Genomic DNA, 17,632 nt, shown 5'->3' with positions numbered 1-17,632 from the left:
GGCAGCCAGGCAACTAGCATTATCAGAATGAGGTCAGCACCAGGGAACCTGCATGACAGCTGCGCCTCCAGCAATTTTAGGCAGCAGATAGGACAGCCGGGCAAACAACATTTTCAGAATAACTCCCATTCCAAAGGACTAGTTTTCTTTTTTATTGAAATACATACTTTATTAATATATAAAGTATATGAATGGTATGACAGCCAGGCAACCAGCAGAATCAGGAGAACTGTCATAAAAGCCAGGTCACCAGCTGGGAGGAAGCCTGTAGTATCAAATCAATAGGACAGCCAGGCAACCAGCATTTTCAGATGAATTGCCATACCGAGACCAGTTTTTATTCTTATTGAAAATATATAATTTATCAATATATAAAATATAGGAACAGGGCGACAGCCAGGCAACCAGCATTTTCAAATAATTCTCATACCATGGGACCGGTATTCTTCTTTATTGAAAGATATACTTTTTAAAAAATATATATAAATTACATGAATGGTGTTGATAGCCAGGCAAGCAGCATTTTCATAATAATTCATAGACCAAGGGACAATTTTTTTTTGTTGCAAGATATACTTTATTAATATATAAAATATATAAACAGTAAGACAGCCAGGCAATGAGCATTTTCAGAATTATTGCAGCACCAAGGGAGCAGCAATATCGATCTAGTTATATGAACAGTATGACAGCCCCGCCTCTAGCCCTGAGTGGGCGGGCTCCGCCTTCGTCATCCCTCCCTCCTCCCTTTCCTGACTTCCGATTGGACCGGACTGGCCGGATCAGGAAGAAGCGCTCTGGCGCGAGCTGCGGACATGACGTCAGGGCCTGATGCAGTCCCGCCCCCCCCCCGCCGCCCATTGGAGGAGAGCGCCGCCAATCAGAGCCAGGTGTTCTCCGCATTGTCAGGGAAAGGCTCCGGTGCGACACCGGAGATGTGCGGGGAAGATCGGTGATCTCCGTCCGAGGAAGATGGGAGATGGCCGCCAAGGCCCGGATCGCGTTCTTCTGGGCAGCCGCCTTCGTGTTATTGGCACGGAGCTGCCGGAGCCTGGAGACGGAGGAGGGGAACGTCACCGTACCGTCCGACAACAACACCACCGGCCTACCGACCATCGTACCGATCTACAACACCACCGGCCTACCGACCTACAACACCGGCCTACCGACCATCGTACCGATCTACAACACCTCCGCCACCGGCCTACCGACCATCGTACCGATCTACAACACCACCGGCCGACCGATCTACAGCACCACCGACAATGTCACCGATCCGGGGACCCGACAGCATCCCGACCACCTACCGCCCGACCAACCCACCTACTCATCACCCCCCCCCCCCGATCATCCCACCCACTGATCGGCCGACCATGGGCCCCACCGACCCCCCGACACCACCGGAGGTGAGATCTCATCCTAATTATCTGATGTCTGTTATGTCTTTTTATTCTTAGTGTTTTCTACAAATATTTATTATATTTATTTATTTTTTTTAAAATAATTTTACATTTGATATTTATTATTATTATTCAGGAGATATATGGTGGGGGCTCTTATGGAGACCCTGATGTGAGGGGGGGGGACTGAGAAGGGGTCCCTGATGTGAGGGGGGGGGACTGAGAAGGGGTCCCTGATGTGAGGGGGGGGGACTGAGAAGGGGTCCCTGATGTGAGGGGGGGGGACTGAGAAGGGGTCCCTGATGTGAGGGGGGGGGACTGAGAAGGGGTCCCTGATGTGAGGGGGGGGGACTGAGAAGGGGTCCCTGATGTGAGGGGGGGGGACTGAGAAGGGGTCCCTGATGTGAGGGGGGGGGACTGAGAAGGGGTCCCTGATGTGAGGGGGGGGGACTGAGAAGGGGTCCCTGATGTGAGGGGGGGGGACTGAGAAGGGGTCCCTGATGTGAGGGGGGGGGACTGAGAAGGGGTCCCTGATGTGAGGGGGGGGGACTGAGAAGGGGTCCCTGATGTGAGGGGGGGGGGACTGAGAAGGGGTCCCTGATGTGAGGGGGGGGGACTGAGAAGGGGTCCCTGATGTGAGGGGGGGGGACTGAGAAGGGGTCCCTGATGTGAGGGGGGGGGACTGAGAAGGGGTCCCTGATGTGAGGGGGGGGACTGAGAAGGGGTCCCTGATGTGAGGGGGGGGGGACTGAGAAGGGGTCCCTGATGTGAGGGGGGGGGACTCTGAAGGGGTCCCTGATGTGAGGGGGGGGGACTCTGAAGGGGTCCCTGATGTGAGGGGGGGGGACTCTGAAGGGGTCCCTGATGTGAGGGGGGGGGGACTCTGAAGGGGTCCCTGATGTGAGGGGGGGGGACTCTGAAGGGGTCCCTGATGTGAGGGGGGGGACTCTGAAGGGGTCCCTGATGTGAGGGGGGGGACTCTGAAGGGGTCCCTGATGTGAGGGGGGGGACTCTGAAGGGGTCCCTGATGTGAGGGGGGGGGACTGAGAAGGGGTCCCTGATGTGAGGGGGGGGGACTGAGAAGGGGTCCCTGATGTGAGGGGGGGGACTGAGAAGGGGTCCCTGATGTGAGGGGGGGGGACTGAGAAGGGGTCCCTGATGTGAGGGGGGGGGACTGAGAAGGGGTCCCTGATGTGAGGGGGGGGGACTCTGAAGGGGTCCCTGATGTGAGGGGGGGGGACTCTGAAGGGGTCCCTGATGTGAGGGGGGGGGACTCTGAAGGGGTCCCTGATGTGAGGGGGGGGGACTCTGAAGGGGTCCCTGATGTGAGGGGGGGGGACTCTGAAGGGGTCCCTGATGTGAGGGGGGGGACTCTGAAGGGGTCCCTGATGTGAGGGGGGGGACTCTGAAGGGGTCCCTGATGTGAGGGGGGGGACTCTGAAGGGGTCCCTGATGTGAGGGGGGGGACTCTGAAGGGGTCCCTGATGTGAGGGGGGGGACTCTGAAGGGGTCCCTGATGTGAGGGGGGGGGACTCTGAAGGGGTCCCTGATGTGAGGGGGGGGGACTCTGAAGGGGTCCCTGATGTGAGGGGGGGGGACTCTGAAGGGGTCCCTGATGTGAGGGGGGGGGACTCTGAAGGGGTCCCTGATGTGAGGGGGGGGGACTCTGAAGGGGTCCCTGATGTGAGGGGGGGGGACTCTGAAGGGGTCCCTAATGTGAGGGGGGGGGACTCTGAAGGGGTCCCTGATGTACTCTGAAGGGGTCCCTGATGTGAGGGGGGGGACTCTGAAGGGGTCCCTGATGTGAGGGGGGGGGGACTCTGAAGGGGTCCCTGATGTGAGGGGGGGGGACTCTGAAGGGGTCCCTGATGTGAGGGGGGGGGACTCTGAAGGGGTCCCTGATGTGAGGGGGGGGACTTGAAAATAAAATTTGCTTGAAAGAGGAAAAAAATAAAAATTGCCCCAAAACAATATACTTTTTTTTTTTTTTTTTTTTTTTTTTCAGACGTTCGGATGCAAAGTTCGGCTGAATTTCGATGTGTTATGAAAAGAATTGCACGTCTAGATTCTATTCTGTCATAGAAGCTTTAAAGGGGGATCCTCAGGGGAGGAGCATGCAGCCTGGACTTGGGCTTCAAAGTGGATCTCCAGCCAAGACTTCCAGGCCCAGATGGGCTAAAAGACATAAAAAAAAAGGTACATATAAAATAGAATACCATACTGTCATAGAGGCCTTAAAGGGGGGATTCCTCAGGGGAGGGACATGAAGCCTGGGGTTGGGCTTTAAAGCAGTTCTCCAGCCAATACTTTCATACCCAGATGCACTAGAAGAAATCAGAAAAAGATATATACCAAAAAAAAGCATACCATGCTGCAATAGAGGGATTAAGGTGAGATCCTCAGGGGAGGAGCTTAGAGTCTGGAGTTGCGCTTGAAAGTGGATCTCCATTTAAGACTTCCTTACTCAGACCAAGACAGAGCTACAATGGGGACCTCTTGGGAGGAGAGGACTTTGTAAGGTAAGCATGCCAAAATGTGCAAAAATGCTAAACATACCGTATTTATCGGCGTATAACACGCACTTTTTTCCCCTTAAAATCAGGGGAAAATCGCGGGTGCGTGTTATACGCCGATCCCCTGTGATCCTGACCTGTCAGATCTAAAAAATCGCCGACCGCGATTTGAAAATGGCGCCGAAATACACAGTGCCGGTTCTCGGCCACTTTCGGCTTCACTTGAGCGCCGCCCGAACCTAGCCAAGTGTACTCGGCTAGGTTCAGATAGCTCCGCTCACCGTCACGCCCATCCCGAGTGGAGCCGAAAGTGAATGTGAGCCGCCGAGAAGAGCCGAGGACCGGCGGCGCCATTTTCAAATCGCGGTCGGCGATTTTGAAGCTCAGCGCGCGGCGGGGCTGGACTGGGGCGGGGCTGGACTGGGGCGGGGCAGGACTGGGGCGGGGCTGGACCGGGGCAGGGCTGCACTGAGAAGGCTGCAATGATGGGCATTTAAATGTAAGTTTTTTTCCCTTCAACTTCCCTCCTAAAAGTTTTCTTTTTTGCTTAAAATTCCCTCCTAAATTGGGGTGCCTGTTATACGCCGATAAATACGGTACTTACTCCTCATTATGGAAGGAGCCCTTAGGGGCCCAAAAATGTAAGTTTCACTTAAAAGTGCTAGCCAATAATGTTCCTATTGGACCATTGGAGAAGAAGATCATCCTACTGTAGGAAAATTAACATCTCAAGACCTTTGAGGCTTCATTCATGTATATGGCCCAGGGAAATGGGCTAATACTGCATAGAAGACTTAGGAAACCCCCAGATAAGGTAGATGCAAATATGGAGGATGAGAAGCTAAGTAAAACTTTTGTTTCATTGTCTATTATTTCAGGTGGATCTTCTGGCACCTATGGTGATTCACGCCATACAAACTCAAGGCGCTCGACAAATTCCTTACCCTGTACATATCCCAATATATTATCTTCTATAGCCTGGATGGAGAAAAGTGGAGCCAGTACCAAGGGAACACCAGTAGTAATCAGATGGTATGTATGTATTTTTGCAGCAGTTGGAAAAAACAGATATCTTATATTGTTGAATTACAGTACACAATTGTACAATTGAAGTACACGTCAAGCCAAAAATCTTCTTTTTTTTTTTTTTTTTTTTAGTTTTTAATTAGTGGAGAAGGATTGGAGCCCCTGTTAGTTGTTTCCTGCTATGTAAGGTAGATTGGCTCGCACAGACTGATCCCAGTTCCCACAGACTGAATCAATAGGCCTATAGCTAAAATGTAAAATTGTTCTGATGCATAAGAAGTATACATGTGTGGGGGGCTGAGTAGGGGTGCGCATCTTTGGTGGTCTCACGGTTCAATTCGATTATCATGTCAACGATTTGATTCCACGATGCATCACGATTAGAAAGATAGAGCAGTCTGGAGATAGGGAAGGAGGAATCCATGAATAGGAAAGGAAGGATGGAGCAGTCTGGAGATAGGGAAGGAGGAATCCATGAATAGGAAAGGAAGGATGGAGCAGTCTGGAGATAGGGAAGGAGGAATCCATGAATAGGAAAGGAAGGATGAAGTAGACTGGAGATAAGGAAGGAGGAATCCATGAATAGGAAAGGAAGGATGAAGTAGTCTGGAGGTAAGGAAGGAGGAATCCATGAATAGGAAAGGAAGGATGGAGCAGTCTGGAGATAGGGAAGGAGGAATCCATGAATAGGAAAGGAAGGATGGAGCAGTCTGGAGATGGGGAAGGAGGAATCCATGAATAGGAAAGGAAGGATGGAGCAGTCTGGAGATGGGGAAGGAGGAATCCATGAATAGGAAAGGAAGGATGGAGCAATCTGGAGATAGGGAAGGAGGAATCCATGAATAGGAAAGGAAGGATGGAGCAGTCTGGAGATAAGGAAGGAGGAATCCATGAATAGGAAAGGAAGGAATGGAGTAGTCTGGAGATAGGGAAGGAGGAATCCATGAATAGGAAAGGAAGGATGGAGCAGTCTGGAGATAAGGAAGGAGGAATCCATGAATAGGAAAGGAAGGATGGAGTAGTCTGGAGATGGGGAAGGAGGAATCCATGAATAGGAAAGGAAGGATGGAGCAGTCTGGAGATGGGGAAGGAGGAATCCATGAATAAGAAAGGAAGGATGGAGCAGTCTGGAGATGGGGAAGGAGGAATCCATGAATAGGAAAGGAAGGAATGGAGTAGTCTGGAGATAGGGAAGGAGGAATCCATGAATAGGAAAGGAAGGATGGAGCAGTCTGGAGATAGGGAAGGAGGAATCCATGAATAGGAAAGGAAGGATGGAGCAGTCTGGAGATAGGGAAGGAGGAATCCATGAATAGGAAAGGAAGGAACGGAGTAGTCTGGAGATGGGAACTAAAGGATGGAAGAGTCCGGGGATAGAACTGAAGGATGGAGGGGTCAAGGGATAAGAATTGAAAGATGGTGAAATCCATGGAGAGAGAATGGAAGAGTCCGGGGATAGGGAAATAGGAATCCATGACATCACACCTCTGGCTGGAGGCGGCCACCCTGAAACTTTCCAGGACCAAAAGCACTGATGGCTCCACTCTCCTCTTTGGAGCTCCATGAGCCGGCCGCGGCCACTCTAACCAGCAGCAGGGACAGCTCCAGCCACCACAAGCTCCGGCCCCGGCGCTCCATGTTCCTGCCAACGTGCACACAGCGTGGCCCCTCACGTCCGCAATCCACCGCCTGGGATCACTTTCTATTGGCTAGTGAGGGGGTGGGATGATGAGGGAAGGGGATTGATGATAGACCTCCTCTCCTCACGACACGGCGCGGAAACTTCGGCTGATTTCGGCTCCACTCGGAGGCAGGGCGTGGTGCGGCAGCACGGCGCGAGGATGACTTGATCCTCAATAATCGATTTCTTAATCACTTCAGCCCCTGAAGAAGTTACCTCCTTCCTGACCAGAGCACTGTTTGCAATTCGGCACTGCGTTGCTTTAACTGACAATTGCGCGGTCGTGCGACGTGGCTCTCAAACAAAATTGGCGTCCTTTTTTTCCCACAAATAGAGCTTTCTTTTGGTGGTATTTGATCACCTCTGCGGTTTTTATTTTTTGCACTATAAACAAAAAAAGAGTGACAATTTCGAAAAAAACGCATTATTTTTTGCTTTTTGCTTTAATAAATATCCCCCAAAAATATATAAAAAAAAACATTTTTTCCCTCAGTTTAGGCCGATACGTATTCTTCTTCTACATATTTTTGGTAAAAAAAATCGCAATAAGCATTTATTGATTGGTTTGCGCAAAAGTTATAGCATTTACAAAATAGGGGTTAGTTTTATGGCATTTTTATTATTATTTATTTTTCTTTTACTAGTAGTGGCGGCGATCAGTGATTTTTTTTTTTTTTTTTTTTTTTTTTTTTTGTGACTGCGACATTATGGCGGACACGTCGGACAATTTTGGCGTGATTTTGGGACCATTCATATTTATACAGCGATCAGTGCGATTAAAATCGCATTGATTACTGTGTAAATGTGACTGGCAGTGAAGGGGTTAACACTAGGTGGCGCTGTAGGGGTTAAATGTGTCCTAGGAATGTGTTCTAACTGTAGGGGGGAGGGGCTAGCTGTGGCACACACTGATCTCTGCTCCCGATGACGGGGATCAGAAATCAGTGACCGTGTCACTAGGGAGAACAGGGAGATGCTTGTTTACCTTAGCATCTCCCCGTTCTTCCTCTCCGTGAGACGATCGCGGGTATCCCCACGGCGATGGAGTCCGCGGGACCCGCGACCCGACTCACGCAGCTCCCGGCCGGCGCCCGCGCAATGGCACGGCGGCATTTTCAAGGGGACTTACAGGTACGCCCTTTTGCCTAGCCGTGCCATTCTGCCGACGTACATCGGCGTGCGCCGGTCGGGAACCGGTTAAAGCTATAGCATCGATGCCGCATCGTGGACGGTCGAATCTCGATGCATCGATTCGACAATTAATTTCAACACCCCCTAGGGCTGAGTTGGTCAATTCACCTGCCGATCCAGCCTCCAGACCAATTTTCATGTTCAATTGGAATGTTTTTGCACACCATGGGGGGGGTCTTTATACATTCGCTATGTGATCAGCATTCACGAATAACTCCCTTAATGTGTCTAATATGTTTGTTTCCTAAACTCATCAGCACCATCTAGTGGCCTTATTGATTTTTTTTTTTTTTTTTTTTTTTTCTGAATACCGCAATGAGGAAAATACAGCATTATGGTCACTAGATGGAGCTGATGGTCCTGGAAAAAAACATATTAGACACATCACAGGTATCATTTGCGACGGCTGGGACATTCACATGGTGAATTTAAATTTTTTTTTTTATAAATAGACCCCATATGTAATGTTGATTCATTTAAACAAAAATGCAGAAGAACTGGGCATAATTACATAGTAGGTGAGGTTGAAAAAAGACACACAAGTCCATCAAGTCCAACCTATGTGTGTGATTATATGTCAGTATTACATTGTATATCCCTCTATGTTGTGGTCGTTCAGGTGCTTATCTAATAGTTTCTTGAAGCTATCAATGCTCCCCGCTGAGACCACCGCCTGTGGAAGGGAATTCCACATCCTTGCCGCTCAGTAAAGAGTTACAGTAAAGAACCCTCTACGTAGTTTAAGGTTAAACCGCTTTTCTTCTCATTTTAATGAGTGGCCACGAGTCTTGTTAACCACTTGCCGACCAGCCGCCGTCATTATACGGCGGCAGGTCGTCACGATCCCGCAAACCGTCGTACCTATACGTCCATCTTGCGGGATCGGGATAGCAGGCACACATGCCCGCTGCACAGCGGTGGTGCCGATGCTCGTGGCCGATGAGCGCCGGCCACGAGCAAACGCGAGCACGAGGGACAGAACACGGAAGTGTGTGTGTGTGTGTGTGTGTAAACACACAAATCCGTGTTTTGTTCTGAGAGCAGTGACAGATTGTGTGTTCCAATTAGCTAGGAACCACGATCCGTCACTTCTTCTAGTCAGTCCCCTCCCCCTTCAGTTAGAATCACCTCCCAGGGAACACAGTTAACCCCTTCACTGCCAGTGACGTTTTTACAGTAATCAGTGCATTTTTATAGCACTGATCGCTGTATAAATGCCAATGGTCCCAAAAATGTGTCAAAATTGTCTGATGTGTCCGCAATAATATCGCAGTCACAATAAAAATCGCAGATCGCCGCCATTACTAGTAAAAAAAAAAAAAATAACAATGCTATAAATCTATCCCCTATTTAGTAGACGCTATAACTTTTGCGCAAATCAATCAATATACGCTTATTGTGGGGTTTTTTTTTTGTTTTTGTTTTTTACCAAAAATATGTAGAATACATATCGTCCTAAACTGAGAAAAAAATTGCTTTTTTTTTTTTTTTTTTTTTTTTTTTAAATAAAATGGGGATATTTATTATAGCAAAAAGTACAGAAAATTGTTTTTTTTTTTTTTTTTTTAGCGCAAAAAATAAAAACTGCAGAGGTGATCAAATATCACCAAAAGAAAGCTCTATTTGTGGGGAAAAAAAGGATGTGGGTGCAACGTCGCACGACCACGCAATTGTCAGTTAAAGCGACGCAGTGCCGAATCGCAAAAAATGGCCCGGTCATTCAGCAGCCAAATCTTCCGGGGCTGAAGAGGTTAAACTCCCTTCCGCAAAAAAGTTTTCTCCCTATTGTGGGGTCACCAGTACAGTATTTGTAAATTGAAATCATATCCCCTCTCAAGCGTCTCTTCTCCAGAGAGAATAAGTTCAGTGCTCGCAATCTTTCCTCATAACTAAGATCCTCCAGACTCTTTATTAGCTTTGTTGCCCTTCTTTGTACTCGCTCCATTTCCAGTACATCCTTCCTGAGGACTGGTGCCCAGAACTGGACAGCATACTCCAGGTGCAGCCGGACCAGAGTCTTGTAGAGCGAGAGAATTATCGTTTTATTTCTGGAGTTGATCCCCTTTTTAATGCCAATATTCTGTTTGCTTTGTTTACAGCAGCTTAGCATTGCATGTCATTGCTGAGCCCATCATCTACTAGGACCCCCAGGTCCTTTTCCATCCTAGATTCCCCCAGAGGTTCTCCCCCCAGTCTATAGATTACATTCATATTTTTGCCACCCAAATGCATTATTTTACATTTTTCTACATTGAACCTCATTTGCCATGTAGTCGCCCACCCCATTCATTTGTTCAGGTCTTTTTGCAAGGTTTCCACGTCCTGCGGAGAAGTTATTGCCCTGCTTAGCTTAATATCGTCTGCAAATACAGAGATTGAACTGTTTATCCCATCCTCCAGATCGTTTATGAACAAATTAAATAGATTGGTCCCAGGACAGAACCCTGGGGAACCCCACTACCCACCCCTGACCATTCCGAGTACTCCCCATTTATCACCACCCTCTGAACACGCCCTTGTAGCCAATCCATGTACTCACCCTATGGTCCATGCCAAGGGACCTTATTTTGTACAGTAAACGTTTATGGGGAACTGTGTCAAATGCTTTTGCAAAATCCAGATACACCACGTCTACGGGCCTTCCTTTATCTAGATGGCAACTCACCTCCTCATAGAAGGTTAGTAGATTGGTTTGGCAAGAACGATTCTTCATGAATCCATGCTGATTACTGCTAATGATACCGTTCTCATTACTAAAATCTTGTATATAGTCCCTTATCATCCCCTCCAAGAGTTTACATACTATTGATGTTAGGCTAACTGGTCTGTAATCCCCAGGGATGTATTTTGGGCCCTTTTTAAATATTGGTGCTACATTGGCTTTTCTCCAATCAGCTGGTACCATTCCAGTCAGTAGACTGTCTGTAAAAATTAGGAACAACGGTGATTTATTAATGTTAACCACCTAAGGACCGCCTCACGCCGATTTACGTCGGCAAGGTGGCACGGGCAGGCAGAATCACGTACATATATGTGATCTGCCTCCCACGGGCGGGGGGTCCGAACGGACCCCCCCCCCCCCCCCCCCCGGTACCCAAGGCGGTCCGCTTCTGACCAGCGGTGATCAGAGATGAGGGGGAGACCATCCGTTCGTGGCCCCCCCTCGCGATCGCCGCCGGCCAATCAAATCATTCCTTTGCTGCTGTATGCTAAACAGCAGCAAAGGAAATGATGTCATCTCTCCTCGGCTCGGTATTTTCCGTTCCGGCGCCGAGGAGAGAAGACTGAAATGTGAGTGCACAACACTACACACAGTAGAACATGCCAGGCACACAAAACACCCCCCTTTACCCCCCGATCACACCCCCCCCCCCCCCCCCCGTCACACTGACACCAAGCAGTTTTTTATTTATTTATTTATTTTTTTCTGATTACTGCATGGTGTCAGTTTGTGACAGTTACTGTGTTAGTGTTAGCCCCCTTTAGGTCTAGGATACCCCCCTAACCCCCCCTAATAAAGTTTTAACCCCTTGATCACCCCCTGTCGCCAGTGTCACTAAGCGATCATTTTTCTGATCGCTGTATTAGTGTCAATGGTGACGCTAGTTAGGGAGGTAAATATTTAGGTTCGCCGTCAGCATTTTATAGCGACAGGGACCCCCATATACTACCTAATAAATGTTTTAACCCCTTGATTGCCCCCTAGTTAACCCTTTCACCACTGATCACCGTATAACTGTTACGGGTGACTCTGGTTAGTTCGTTTGTTTTTTATAGTGTCAGGGCACCCGCCGTTTATTACCGAATAAAGGTTTAGCCCCCTGATCACCTGGCGGTGATATGCGTCGCCCCAGGCAGCGTCAGATTAGTGCCAGTACCGCTAACACCCACGCACGCAGCATACGCCTCCCTTAGTGGTATAGTATCTGAACGGATCAATATCTCATCAGATCTATACTAGCGTCCGCAGCAATTTAGGGTTACCAAAAACGCAGTGCTAGCAGGATCAGCCCAGATACCTGCTAGCACCTGCGTTTTGCCTCTCCACCCGGCCCACCCAAGTGCAGTATCGATCGATCACTGTCACTTACAAAACACTAAACGCATAACTGCAGCGTTCGCAGAGTCAGGCCTGATCCCTGCGATCGCTAACAGTTTTTTTGGTAGCATTTTGGTGAACTGGCAAGCACCAGCCCCAGGCAGCGTCAGGTTAGCGCCAGTACCGCTAACACCCACGCACGCACCGTACACCTCCCTTAGTGGTATAGTATCTGATCCGATCAGATCTATACTGGCGTCCCCAGCAGTTTAGGGTTCCCAAAAATGCAGTGTTAGTGGGATCAGCCCAGATACCTGCTAGCACCTGCGTTTTGCCCCTCCGCCCGGCCCAGCCCAGCCCACCCAAGTGCAGTATCGATCGATCACTGTCACTTACAAAACACTAAATGCATAACTGCAGCGTTCGCAGAGTCAGGCCTGATCCCTGCGATCGCTAACAGTTTTTTTGGTAGCGTTTTGGTGAACTGGCAAGCACCAGCGGCCTAGTACACCCCGGTCGTAGTCAAACCAGCACTGCAGTAACACTTGGTGACGTGGCGAGTCCCATAAGTGCAGTTCAAGCTGGTGAGGTGGCAAGCACAAGTAGTGTCCCGCTGCCACCAAGAAGAAGACAAACAGGCCCGTCATGCCCATAGTGCCCTTCCTGCTGCATTCGCCAATCCTAATTGGGAACCCACCACTTCTGCAGCGCCCGTACTTCCCCCATTCACATCCCCAACCAAATGCAGTCGGCTGCATGAGAGGCATTTTCTTTATGTCCTCCCGAGTACCCCTACCCAACGAACCCCCCCCAAAAAAGATGTTGTGTCTGCAGCAAGCGCAGATATAGGCGTGACACCCGCTATTATTGTCCCTCCTGTCCTGACAATCCTGGTCTTTGCATTGGTGAATGTTTTGAATGCTACCATACACTAGTTGAGTATTAGCGTAGGGTACAGCACTGTACAGACTAGGACACACTTTCACAGGGTCTCCCAAGATGCCATCGCATTTTGAGAGACCCGAACCTGGAACCGTTTACAGTTATAAAAGTTAGTTACAAAAAAAAGTGTAAAAAATATATATATATATATATATCATGTTTGCTTTTCAGGTATGCAATTTTTTTATACTTTACCGTTTACTGTGCTTTATTGTTAACCATTTTTTTGTCTTCAGGTACGCCATTCACGACTTTGAGTGGTTATACCAGAATGATGCCTGCAGGTTTAGGTATCATCTTGGTATCATTCTTTTCAGGCCAACGGTCGGCTTTCATGTAAAAGCAATCCTAGCGGCTAATTAGCCTCTAGACTGCTTTTACAAGCAGTGGGAGGGAATGCCCCCCCCCCCCCACCGTCTTCCATGTTTTTCTCTGGCTCTCCTGTCTCAACAGGGAACCTGAGAATGCAGCCGGTGATTCAGCCAGCTGACCATAGAGCTGATCAGAGACCAGAGTGGCTCCAAACATCTCTATGGCCTAAGAAACCGGAAGCTACGAGCATTTTGTGACTTAGATTTCGCCGGATGTAAACAGCGCCATTGGGAAATTGGGAAAGCAATTTATCACACCGATCTTGGTGTGGTCAGATACTTTGAGGGCAGAGGAGAGATCTAGGGTCTAATAGACCCCAATTTTTTCAAAAAAGAGTGCCTGTCACTACCTATTGCTATCATAGGGGATATTTACTTTCCCCGAGATAACAATAAAAATGATTAAAAAAAAATTAAAGGAACAGTTTAAAAATAAGATAAAAAAGCAAAAAAAAATAAAGGAAAAAAAAAGCACCCCTGTCCCCCCTGCTCTCGCGCAAAGGCAAACGCAAGCGTCGGTCTGGCGTCAAATGTAAACAGCAATTGCACCATGCATGTGAGGTATCACCGCGAAGGTCAGATCGAGGGCAGTAATTTTAGCAATAGACCTCCTCTGTAAATCTAAAGTGGTAACCTGTAAAGGCTTTTAAAGGCTTTTAAAAATGTATTTATTTTGTTGCCACTGCACGTTTGTGCGCAATTGTAAAGCATGTCATGTTTGGTATCCATGTACTTGGCCTAAGATCATCTTTTTTTATTTCATCAAACATTTGGGCAATATAGTGTGTTTTAGTGCATTAAAATTTAAAAAAGTGTGTTTTTTTCCCCAAAAAATGCATTTGAAAATTCGCTGCGCAAATACTGTGTGAAAAAAAAAAAATGAAACACCCACCATTTTAATCTGTAGGGCATTTGCTTTAAAAAAATATATAATGTTTGGGGGTTCAAAGTAATTTTCTTGCAAAAAAAATATTTTTTTCATGTAAACAAAAAGTGTCAGAAAGGGCTTTGTCTTCAAGTGGTTAGAAGAGTGGGTGATGTGTGACATAAGCTTCTAAATGTTGTGCATAAAATGCCAGGACAGTTCAAAACACCCCCAAATGACCCCATTTTGGAAAGTAGACACCCCAAGCTATTTGCTGAGAGGCATGTCGAGTCCATGGAATATTTTATATTGCGACACAAGTTGCGGGAAAGAGACAAATTTTTTTTTTTTTTTTTTTTTTGCACAAAGTTGTCACTAAATGATATATTGCTCAAACATGCCATGGGAATATGTGAAATTACACCCCAAAATACATTCTGTTGCTTCTCCTAAGTATGGGGATACCACATGTGTGAGACTTTTTGGGAGCCTAGCCGCGTACGGGACCCCGAAAACCAATAATCGCCTTCAGGCTTTCTAAGGGCGTAAATTTTTGATTTCACTCTTCACTGCCTATCACAGTTTCGGAGGCCATGGAATGCCCAGGTGGCACAAAACCCCCCCAAATGACCCCATTTTGGAAAGTAGACACCCCAAGCTATTTGCTGAGAGGTATAGTGAGTATTTTGCAGACCTCACTTTTTGTCACAAAGTTTTGAAAATTGAAAAAAGAAAAAAAAATGTTTTCTTGTCTTTTCATAAACAAATGAGAGCTGCAAAATACTCACCATGCCTCTCAGCAAATAGCTTGGGGTGTCTACTTTCCAAAATGGGGTCATTTGGGGGGGGTTGTGCCACCTGGGCATTCCATGGCCTCCGAAACTGTGATAGGCAGTGAAGAGTGAAATCAAAAATTTACACCCTTAGAAATCCTGAAGGTGGTGCTTGGTTTTCGGGGCCCCGTACGCGGCTAGGCTCCCAAAAAGTCCCACACATGTGGTATCCCCGTACTCGGGAGAAGCAACTAAATGTATTTTGGGGTGCAATTCCACATATGCCCATGGCCTGTGTCAGCAATATATCATTTATTGACAACTTTGTGCAAAAAAAAAAATTGTCACTTTCCCGCAACTTGTGTCAAAATATAAAATATTCCATGGACTCAACGTGCCTTAAAGCAAATAGTTTGGGGTGTCTACTTTCCAAAATGGGGTCATTTGGGGGGGTTTTGTGCCATCTGGGCATTTTATGGCCTTCAAAACTGTGATAGGTAGTGAGGAGTCAAATCAAAAATTTACGCCCTTAGAAAGCCTGAAGGCGGTGCTTGGTTTTCAGGGCCCCGTACGCGGCTAGGCTCCCAAAAAGTCTCACACATGTGGTATCCCCGTACTCAGGAGAAGCAGCTGAATATATTTTGGGGTGCAATTCCACATATGCCCATGGCCTGTGTGAGCAATATATCATTTAGTGACAACTTTTTGTAATTTTTTTTTGTCATTATTCAACACTTGGGACAAAAAAAAATTAATATTCAATGGGCTCAACATGCCTCTCAGCAATTTCCTTGGGGTGTCTACTTTCCAAAATGGGGTCATTTGGGGGGGGGGGGTTTGTACTGCCCTGCCATTTTAGCACCTCAAGAAATGACATAGGCAGTCATAAACTAAAAGCAGTGTAAATTCCAGAAAATGTACCCTAGTTTGTAGACGCTATAACTTTTGCGCAAACCAATAAATATACGCTTATTGACATTTTTTTTACCAAAGACATGTGGCCGAATACATTTTGGCCTAAATGTATGACTAAAATTGAGTTTATTGGATTTTTTTTATAACAAAAAGTAGAAAATATCATTTTTTTTTTCAAAATTTTCGGTCTTTTTCCGTTTATAGTGCAAAAAATAAAAACCGCAGAGGTGATCAAATACCATCAAAAGAAAGCTCTATTTGTGGGAAGAAAAGGACGCAAATTTTGTTTGGGTACAGCATTGCATGACCGCGCAATTATTCAGTAGAGTTGAGGTTCCTTTTTTATGTATAGGAGCATGTATAGGGGTTTGGAAAATATATCTTCTTTCTATCTTGTATAGTATATACAGTATATCATATGTTGGTCTTATATTTGTCCACAGGCAGACGGACCCGGTGAATGGTTCCAGATAGATCTTGGCCGTGAAATGAAGGTGACCGGAATAATGATACAAGGTGCCCGTTCGTTCTCCTCCATGTACATCACGGAGTTCTCTCTCAGCTTCAGTAACGATGGCCTCAGATGGACCGCTGTGCAAAATTCCAATGGACAACGACAGGTATGTTAGAGATGAGGGATCCACCAATAATCATGCACTTGATGTTATAAACATTATTACACGGCCCTATTCAGGGTATACATAAAGCCCAACTCCGGCCAAAACTTGTTTTCTAGTTGTGGACAGAATGGAGAAGGTATGGACCCCCTGTCATGTTTTTGTTGCTGCCTGTATCCTAATTGTTGTCAGCCCTCAGTGACCTCTTTTGCTGCATTTACTCCTCAAAGATCACATCACACGCACTAAAGCTGCTCCCAACAGCTCAGCTCGCCCTGCTCCTCCCTACAGCAATGATCTAGCAGCTCTGCTAACCATGTTCTTTTTCTCAGCAATGCAGAGTAGCTGCTTGGAGTAGGAGTGGGCAAGAAGAGATTAAATGCTGGGATAAGGAGGGGGGGGGGGGTATTATCAGGGAGAGCTGATCTGCCCAGTGCCATCTGGAGGGGGGAGCAGGGAGGAGCTGAGCTGCTGAATGACATTTGGGAGAGGGAGCTAATCTGATGGGTCACTGCAGGAAAAGTGAGCTTAGTCACAGCTGGATTGGGGGCAAAAAATCGTATTTCCTTTTTTCTTTATTATTCACATATTGCTACAATTTCCGGTTTTCAATAAATTAGGAAAACTCTGCACTTTGTCTTTCAGATATTCCCTGGGAACAAGGACTCAGACACCCCAATGTGGGTCACTATGGAGGCTCCTCGTATAGCACGATTTCTTAAACTGCACCCCGAGAAATGGAAGGGCGGTATTGCGCCGAGGATGGAAGTTTTGGGGTGCGGAGTATAATATGTATGATATATATATATATATATATATATATATATATATATATATATATATATATATATATATATATATATATAATATTTATTTATTTATATTAATTATTATTTTTCACGTATCGATTCATACCCTGAAGGCCGTGTCCATAAGCATTACTGTTTATGTTAATTAAAAAAATGCCTAACCAGACCTGCCTCTCTCTGATTTGAATATATTTTGATAGCGAATGTACAATAATTATTAAAAGAAATGAATAGGGCCAGTTTACTTCATTGTTTGGGCCAATTAAATTGAAAATATAGTTTTCTCTTCAAAATATTTGCTTAACCACTTGCCTACTGGGCACTTAAACCCCCCCTCCTGCCCAGACCAATTTTCAGCTTTCAGTGCTGTCACACTTTGAATGACAATTACTCAGTCATGTAATACTGTACCCAAATGAATTTTTTGTCCTTTTTTTCATACAAATAGAGCTTTCTTTTGGTGGTATTTGATCACCTCTGGGTTTTTTAT

General features: G+C 46.8%; 1 long non-coding RNA gene across 4 annotated transcripts; it reads left to right on the top strand.

Moving 5' to 3' along the window:
• Window positions 1-1,205: 1,205 nt before the first annotated feature.
• On the top strand, window positions 1,206-17,142 carry LOC141108724 (uncharacterized). Of its 4 annotated transcripts, XR_012236111.1 has the most exons (7): window positions 1,206-1,406; window positions 3,406-3,596; window positions 3,720-3,919; window positions 4,792-4,945; window positions 5,083-5,127; window positions 16,160-16,336; window positions 16,979-17,142. It is a non-coding gene; the product is annotated as an uncharacterized lncRNA (long non-coding RNA). The 4 variants fall into 4 exon arrangements; XR_012236110.1 differs by lacking the exon at window positions 3,720-3,919 and having other exon boundaries at window positions 1,209-1,406; window positions 16,979-17,139; XR_012236113.1 differs by lacking the exons at window positions 3,720-3,919; window positions 5,083-5,127 and having other exon boundaries at window positions 1,209-1,406; window positions 4,792-4,949; window positions 16,979-17,139.
• The last annotated feature ends 490 nt before the right edge of the window (window positions 17,143-17,632 follow it).

Source organism: Aquarana catesbeiana, linkage group LG09, assembly GCF_042186555.1.
Source record: "Aquarana catesbeiana isolate 2022-GZ linkage group LG09, ASM4218655v1, whole genome shotgun sequence".
Classification (NCBI taxonomy): Eukaryota; Metazoa; Chordata; class Amphibia; order Anura; family Ranidae; genus Aquarana; species Aquarana catesbeiana.
The sequence above is the reverse complement of the archived record's forward strand: the minus strand, read 5'-3'. Positions and strand labels throughout refer to the sequence as shown.